The following is a 9049-nucleotide window of genomic DNA, read 5'->3' on the forward strand; positions in this document are numbered from 1 at the left end:
CCTTTGGTGCATATGTAACTAATTTCCAAATCGTGGAAAAAAAAAAAAAAAAAAGAGTTTACTTTAACACACGACTGTTAACAGGAAAAAAAAAAAAAAGCTAGTATATTGTTGCTGTTCATTTATTATATAATGAACACATTCATGAATTGTAAAGTGTTTCCTTTCATGACAAGCAGCTCTTGCACAGAACCTCCTAATGAAAAGAGATTTGAAACTTACAGAAGGAAAACCAAGATTTTAAATTGAACATTATTGTACCTTAGGTCGACCTGAAATTTTCCTTTTAAAGATGAATGTGCTAACTTAATGAGTTCTTCCACGCTGGGTATCCATGGCTTTGTAGATCTTATATTTTCAATAAAAATTACTCGAATAATCTTGAGTGGAAATAAAAAGGGTTTACTTGTTTTTACTTTTGCAGTTATTACAGCTGGGGGCTATTATGCCGGTAAAGACAAATGACACCACACTGCCTGTGTCGTCCACCCTCGAGTGCAGCCCAGTTTAAGGAGGTATTTTCAGGCACAGCCCCTTTTCTGCAGCTTGGACAGAAGCAGCCCAGTTGAAGGCAGTGGCACAACTGCTTCAAGTGTCGGATTTGGTGGCTGTTTTGGGCAGCTGCCTGTGCCCCGAGCAGTGCTGCAGCCCAGCCCTGCCCCGGCCGACCCGCGGGGCTCTGACATTCCGTTAGGGACGTGATTCACCTGCTCCTGAGCAGCCAGCGCAGCGCTATCTGTGGCCATTGCACCTCGGGATGCAAACAGTGTTCGATTTTTATTAATTTTTTAAGCTGGATATTTGCGTGCGTGTGCTCCGTGTGTGTGCATGCATGCATGCCTCCGTGTGTGCGCGTGCAACTCTATCTGTAATCACCACGAGACTGCAAAGAGCAGACTGCTTGCTGCGAGATTAAACGCTACCACCGCCTTGGCAGCCCTGCCGTTTTGTGTCATGACCGTGCTTTTAAGCGGGTGAGGAGGTACTTCTGCGCAGTTAATCTATTTTCTCTGCAATTGCCACATAGGAAAAGAAGGAGTCAGGACAAGATTACAGGGCTGCTAGGTCTTTTCCTCTGTGGAAAAGGCTCTGGAGAGATGAAGTCATCAAGAAATTCTTTTTGAAGTGGAGACATAGAGGTTTGGCCTGTTCCCTGGTGGGAGAAGAAAGGAAGGGCTCTCCCTTGCAGCACGCAGGTGTTGGGAGGATACACGCCTCTTCGTTGCTCCTGGGTTAGCTCTTCCTCTAGCTCCATGAGTGCACTCTGTCATCACAGGAGAGAGGCAGAAAAAAAAACCAGCCTAAAATGGTTAGTTTTCCACGCAGATTCTCCACTGCAGTTCAGAGGATGAATCTTCCTTCACACCCATCCTCTCTCTGCCCAACTTGTACCACCCCAGGCCCATTGCAGCTGATGTATTTATCTTCTGCAAAGAGCAGGGTTTGACCAGTAGAAACTCTACAACGCATCGCTACCCAGAGACCTGTGGTGTCTTGGGCAAACTCAAACTTGGTTCAGAGTGAGTTTTATCAGATTAAAGTAGAAATAAAAAGGCCCCCAAAAATCCATGAGGACAGTTTTTTATCTGGTGTTTATAGACGAGTTTCTATCCTAATTTCTTAGTGTAAGATTTGGGGTGGAAAAAAAAAGAGTTAAGATCTAATACAAATTGCATCTAACTTAAAGAATTAAGACTTTTTCTGACCTTAAATGGTGTTATTTTTCTTGACATGGATGAGCATGGGTTCAGCTATACCACACACAGCCTAACATAATTTTGTATTAAAAAAACCTTACTCCTATTGATATACAAATAAATTTCTGTGATAAAGACCAGTATTCTGAGCCTCTATGTACCCTCTGCATAATCCATTTCAGTGGATGAACTTAAATGCCAGAAGAAGAGCACTGGGAAACAGAAAGAGGTGAAGCTGCGTGTACGTGAGCTCCTCCTGCAGACCTGCTCCCGTTCCAAGCCCTGGGGCGTGTGTAGCCACAGGATGTACTTCTGCTTTTCTTGGAGGTATTTACAGCAGGCTCTGCTACTGTGACAAGGGACTATTTCACCATTTTACCAACTTTATAGCAGACTGGTAATTAGCAGTGAGAATTTTCATCCTTGCAGGTCAGCTCTGTGGAAAAGAAATTTTTGAAAAGAACTACATCATCACAGCTTTTAATAAAGTAATAATTTTTACACTTCATTTTATGATGGTGTTGATAAAGCAATGTCTGCAAACCAGATTACTCTTTAAGAAACCTGTTAATTTTTTTTGAAACCATAGAGGCCTTTGGTTGTGTGTGGTAAGAGCCAGCAGCGGTGTTGATACTAAATCCACTAACTCGCGCTTTCCAAAATCGGTGGAAGGAGAATTGAATCCCTTTAGATACTGTTTGAGGAAGAGCTGTACTCCCTACAAATACTGATGGGGGAAACACATCAGAAATCAATTTCGCCAGCAATGGAATGAGCCAATTTGCTTAAATGACTAAATGCGCTGTTGTTAATTGGTAGCTGCAAAAGAAAGACCCAAGTGTGTTGTGTAATAACGTACGTTGAACATGCAGCGGATCTATGAAGCAGGAAAGACCAGAAGCCATTTGCACCTGGGCTGTTCTCTCTAACTGAAGTATTGTGAATTAACCCCAGCACAGGATTCCTGGGAAGGCGTGTCCAGCCAGAGACTTGCCCGTTGGCAAAGCAGAGTGAGGGCGCCCCAATTTCAGAATGTCTTCCTTCTATTTTGCACGAGAGGTGTAAAAAGTGGTTACCCTCGGTTTGTCATTGAAACAGTCTGTGCAATACGGATTTTACAAGTGATGAAATTCTGGTGCACGTGAAGCACTGGGAGACATCTTTCTGCTCTTTACCGGTCGAATTGTTACCTAAAGGTGTTGGCGAGCGCGTTCTGTGCCAGAGCCACTGAGTCCCAGAGCCAAAGGAATGGTTCATAGTCTGTGAGATGTATTATACTGTACAGATTCATTTGTACGCACGTACGTGGTGCTTGCTACGTTCTGTAGCACACAGAGTATTGTGTTGTATCATTATCTCGTCATAATATAAATACAAATTTTTATACCTTTTTGTTGTGGTTTTCTTTTTTTTTTTTGATTTTTCATCATTTGTCTTCTGTGTATATCGTTTCTTCTCTTTGCAAATCTTTACACATAGGCTTAATGACTATTTCACAAGGAGCTCACTGAGTTTTAGCAATTCAAATTAGTAGGATGGTATGAAGGTTGGAGTGCTATTTAAACTAAAGTTTTTTTACATATGGTGGCCCAATGCAACCCCAATAGTCATTAATGTTATTTGTCTCTTACCATTGGTGCTGTATAAATTTCCACTACTACATTTCTGAAGACAAACGAACCTGTAAAACAAAGTGCAAATTGAAACACATTAGTGCCTGTTCTAAGTAATTATAATTTAAATCATTCCAGCTCTGTACAAGACAGCAAAAAAAAAGGCGCTAAAAGGCAGCCTACAAGTTCTGCATGTTATTTTGTCAAATATGAAAGTCACATCACAAGTGATGTACAGCCAGACAAAAATGAGCATTTTAGTTTGTTACTAGGAGAGATGAGAGGAGGGACAGAACTGAAATGCTTTTGCAAATTGCATCGTTGTACTCTCAACTGTAGTGTTGGCATCCACTGGGTTTTGTTTCAGTTTGTCATGCACGTTGCACTTAAATACAGCACTGTCTTAAAAATACAGAAATAGTAGTTTTCAGTTGAAACCATGGCATGTAGCTTATCAATGTGTTTATGTTTGATTCAAATAAGCTAGGCTGCTGAATCAGTAACAATATTCATGCACAAAGCATAGTAAACAATTTTATTTATTTATTTGAAATTACTACTACCACAGAATAAGCATAAAACACAATCCAGCACATTACTAACTTATTATAAATAAATCTCCAACAGGAAAAAAACTATAATAAACTTTAAGCAATGCTGTATGTTGGGACAGCACCACTTTTCTCAGCACATGAATTCCACGGGGTAACAAAATTATGGCAAATGTGGTGGCACTATTTTTCTAAATCCTGTACAGTTTATGACCTGTACAGCTTCCTTTATGACATTTGTAATGTCTTCTGATTTGTTTATAAGAAAAGTAAGTTTCCTCATTTTGCTAATGATGGATGTTTCAAATTTAATTACAAGCCCAGAAGCTGGCCTGGCCTATCAGGATGAGAAAATGTTTTGTCAAAGCCTATTTAAATAGAAAAGAGCCTTAAATTATAATTAAACTCACGGTGATATAACCATCAGCTTCCTCTAAAAACCGTAGTTTAGAGTGGTTTCAATGGCAAAGTTCTCAGTTATTATTCTTCTAGAAACTGTGAATTACCCAGTGTTTTTAAGGACCGTGGCATGAAACGCACAATCATGGTGTGGCGGCCAGCAGCGGAGTGGAGGGCTGGCATTGCTGCTGTCAGAAGAGCTGAGTTTGGAAGAGCAGAGATTGCTGCTGGTAGGAGGCTGATGTCCTTTTGCTCACTAGGATTTGACACTCCCCAGGCTGAGGACGCAGCTCTGTAAAAGCCCCCCCGAACGCCCGCTCTCCTGTGCCACTACTGTGCAAAGGAACCACCGCCCCACCCGGGAGGAGCCCGCTGGAGTGTGAGGGGAGAGGGGGAGCAGAGCAAGGAAGCAGGAGGGACCAGTCTGGTCCCTCACTGTCCCTGCCGAGGCCCCTGCTGAGTCCCAGTGTATGTTCCCGCACAAAGGTTCAGTTTCTTACAAACAAAACCCATTTGCACACAGCCCGGCTGATCAGCCCTGCTTAGGGTTTAAATCCAAACTAGGGTCAGAAGAGTAAACAAACAATTTTTTAGAAAAAAAAAAACCTTGTGCGTCCTGTCTTTTAATACATTAGTAGTTAGCCCAAACGTGTGGGCGCTTCTTTTGTATTTATGGCATTGAATCCAGCAAAGCTGAAGAAAGCTAATCACTTTGACCTGCTTTTCTGGGAATACGAGGTCTCAGAATGAAATCTACTGTTCCTCTAGAGAGAAGATACATGTGCTCGGGAGAGAAGGCGAGCTGGTGCCAAATTCCTGTCTTCTGACTTTATTATAATAAAGGTTCACAGGGCACTTCAAAAGCTGTGCTTAATTCAGAATATAAATTTGCTTAAAGCAATGAATTACCTTTTAGGACAGGGTGTTTCCAAAGAGTGGTTGCTACTCCAGCAATCTGCAGCAGGGACCTCTAACACCCTGTTGCTGCTATCAGATGTGCAGTATGATGCAAAATGAAAAAGCTTCTGTACAGTTACAGTTCATCAGCTAAAAACTTATTTTCACGTCTTCTCTGTGGGTTTTTGGTTTTTTTTTTCACACAACAAAACAAAGCCCTAAAGCAGTATATATAGAAGAGATTTTTATAAGAGTTTTTCACCTGACAGATGTATCCCAGTGGGAGGGTTTATCCTGGCCAGCTGCAATGCCTATATGGTGGCACCTGCACTCCTGGGCTGTTTTTTTACAGCCTTGGCCAATGGGTAACCGATAGCTTCTCTCTGAGGTATCAGGCACAACAATGTCGTATTTTGCAGTGGAACAAACGCAACATGGCATGGATGGAATAGTGCAGAGCTTGCAGACATCCTCCCAGAAAGTCTATGTCTCAATCTGCTGGAATCCACCATAAAATGGCTTGTAAAGGCAATATGCTATCTCCGGTTCTTGGACTCAGATGCAAAACAACTGCTCCTAAATGGAAAAAAAAGGGTAAGGTAAGCCTTTAATTATGTTTCGACTGAACACAACTAAGAAAAAAAATGAATCAGAGAAAAACAATCTTGACCCATAAGGAGCTGCAAAAGCAAACACTGAAGCACATGGGGCTGGGGTGGGTGGGGAAAGGGGCTGCAACAAATGTCGAGGATGTGTTTGTATCATGTTTGTAGGGGAAGGCCGTTGTTTAATCTCTACCCTCAAAGCCGATCCTTGTCTAACAAATGAAAATTTGTTTCACATTAGAGGCTTATTTTTTCAAAATGAGAAGTATAAGTGCACAATGTTCTGACCTAAAATATGTCAATTCTAGCCTGAATTCCTATGCCAGTGGGGATTATGAGATCATGCTGTCTCTCAACTCCTCTTTCGTCCATCTGTTCCCCTCCTCCTTTCCTTGATAACTTTTGAACCTTCAGGCTAATTTTCACCAAATTTGACAAAGCAGATACAGGATGGAGGCTGCCATGATAATCCTTGGCAAAAACTTCCTGGAAAATTCCATGTCTGGGTAGAAAGAGAAATAAATTATTTCCTGCACTGGCTGTGCCTAAAGGCTGGCCCAGTAGAGCTCTTCACTCTTTGGAGAGGTGGCTACTGGCCAGCACGTATGTAGCTCCAAAGCAGCTACAGAAGGAGCATACAGACCTGCTGGCCCAGCTGAACAGATGGGGATGTAGGTTTTGTGAAAGGCCACGAGGGAGGTGGAAGTGTGTGAGTCTGGAAAGAAGGAGAGGAACTGGTCACACTGGGAACTGAAGGCATTACTTACAGCAATCCAGACAGAGAATTAGACATACAAAAGATAGACAATCTTTTATCAGATGTGTCTTCTTTTGTCTAGGATGTGGACTTCAGTAGCAGAGATGAATTGCTTTCAGGACAGCAGAATTTTATTGCTTTTACTCAGGCATTTTTTACCATGTGTAACACTGATATTTATGAAATTTGAAAAAAAAACCCCAACAGTACTATGAAGCACAAGCCTCCAAAATCTACTGTAGGACAAGCTGATTTTAGTGCAAGTAAGTGACTGAACTGAAATGGCATAGTCTTATGAAATAAGCTAGTGAATACTTTTGTTCCTTCCCCATCGGAAAGACGCAATACACTCTATCCGCAAGACGATTTGAAAACTTTGGCTACTCTGAATTGCAGCTGCATATCAGGCTGTAATCTGACAGGGAGGAATTCAGCACTACAGTTTTTTTTTACCCATGAGAACGCATTGCTAGGTCAGGGTTTAATTTAAAAGTGTCTTGCACAGACCATGTTACACGAGAAATCAACATACTGCACTTCGCAGGGGATACAGGTGCTGATTTTGATCTAGAAAACCTCATGTGAGTTAGTCTTAGCTGTGCTGAGCCGCAAGGTTGCTCATTTCCCTGTGTTGATTCATTTCAACAATTGCATTAAGTGAGATTAGAGAAGCTGCACATTTAGGACATACAGCAGGAGGGCTCAGCCACCCACATACAGACTGGGTCAATGCCTCATCAGGGTGAAATGTAGAGATAACATTTCTCATGCAATAAATGATTTCTTTCTAGAATAACTGGCCTTAGAAACCACAAGAAAAAAAAAACACCGTTCTGAATTTAGTCTTCAAGAAGGCAGAGGATCTAATTCAAGAGCTATTAGTGGGTGAGCTGCTCCATAGTAGCAACCACCATGTAATTAAGCTTAACACTGTTAAGGAGAGAGCACGACAAATAAAGCAAACAGATACTCAAGAAAATGACCTATGCAAAAATAGTGAAAAATGCCAGAAAACCCTATATGAGCAGTTCAAAAGCAAGAAGCCTACAAACACCCAGAAGGCTTAAAAAAATACTGTATTAGAAACCTAGGTAAAATGTCTGACACAAATAGAAAGCTGTGGCCCAAACCTCCCCCCACGTGACTCAATGAGAAAGGTAAGGAGGCTATCGGGAGGCAAGTAGGGAAGCCCAGAAAAATGTGGCACACGAAATGTAAACAGGAAACGAAGATGGCTAAACTCGAGGAGTGGCTGATAAAGGATGCTCAGACTGTTAGCGAAAAGTTTACGTGATGCTCGACTCAGAACCAGCCCTCGCCATACAGAAGAGGTCCTGCAGTCTTTCTGGTGGCTCTGTGGGCAGCAGCAGCCAAAAAAGCCAAGAAAACAGGGAACACCATAAGGAAGGGCATTGGAAACAAGGATTTTGTAGAAAACCTTGGTGCAACCACACCTTGAGGGCTGTGCGCAGTCTCGTCTCTGCACCTCAAGGAAGGTGCAGCGATGTTGTAAGAAGTACAGAGGACAACTGAAGTAACGGAGGGCGCGGAGTGCTTTCTTTACAGAGGACAAATTTTGTATCTCTCCAAATTGGAGAGGACAGAGCTGAAGAGAAATTTCCTGGTGGTTTCTAAATTTCTATGAAGGCCACAGATAAGGCAAATGCAGGGGTGGCATTCACCAAATCCTGCATTTGATGAGATACGGAGGTGGGTTAAAATACAATTAAGAAAATGCGTTTTCCAGCAGTAGGTAGTAAAGTTATTGAATTTGTTCCTTGCAAAGCTGTGGGGGTCAGTGGACATAAAGTTCGTGAAAAAATACTACAAGGGCTAGGCGGGCTGAACTCCCTAACACAGCAACTGAGGGCAGAAGGGCGGCGGCCACCACCAGCCCTGTCTCAGCTTCGGGGAGGCGGGTGGGCACGCGGGTCTGAGGCCCGGTTTTGGTCAAGGCGAAGCAACGTCAAACCGCACTCGGGTCTCTCCCGTCCTCTCCCCGCCTCCACCTCCCGGGCGCGGTGGGACCCTGAAACCCGACAGCCCGGGGCGGCGGGGAGCTGGCGGCGGGTCCCAGCCGGCCCCCCCACCCCGGGCAGAGGGAGGGACCCGCCCACGTGACATCACTCATCGACGGGCCGGCGCCGGCCAACCCGCGCGCATCGCCCGCCCCCGCCCGCCGTTGGCGCGAGGCGCCGCTGAGGGAAGAGGCGTGCGCAGGCGTAGTCGCGCCCGAGCGGTGGCGCGCAGCCGGCTGCGGCGGGGCAGGCCGCGCGAGAGTAGCGCGTGGCGGGCGTTTCGAGCCGTTGGCGCTCTAACGGCTGGCGGCCCCGCCCCCTCCGCGCGCGCTGGGGCCATTCTCCCTCCGCCTGGGGCGGGGACGCTGCCGACTCCCTCCCTCAGCCTTCCCGCCGTTTCCGCGGCTCCCCCTCCCCTTCCCCTCACCTCCCTCCGCGCCGCCGCCGAGACCGAGCGCCGTGGTGAGTACCGAGCGGTGTGGGGTCGGGGCTCGGCCGGGAGGGCGGTCCTG

Source organism: Leptosomus discolor, chromosome 4 (assembly GCF_034619465.1).
Source record: "Leptosomus discolor isolate bLepDis1 chromosome 4, bLepDis1.hap2, whole genome shotgun sequence".
In the NCBI taxonomy this organism is placed as follows: Eukaryota; Metazoa; Chordata; class Aves; order Leptosomiformes; family Leptosomidae; genus Leptosomus; species Leptosomus discolor.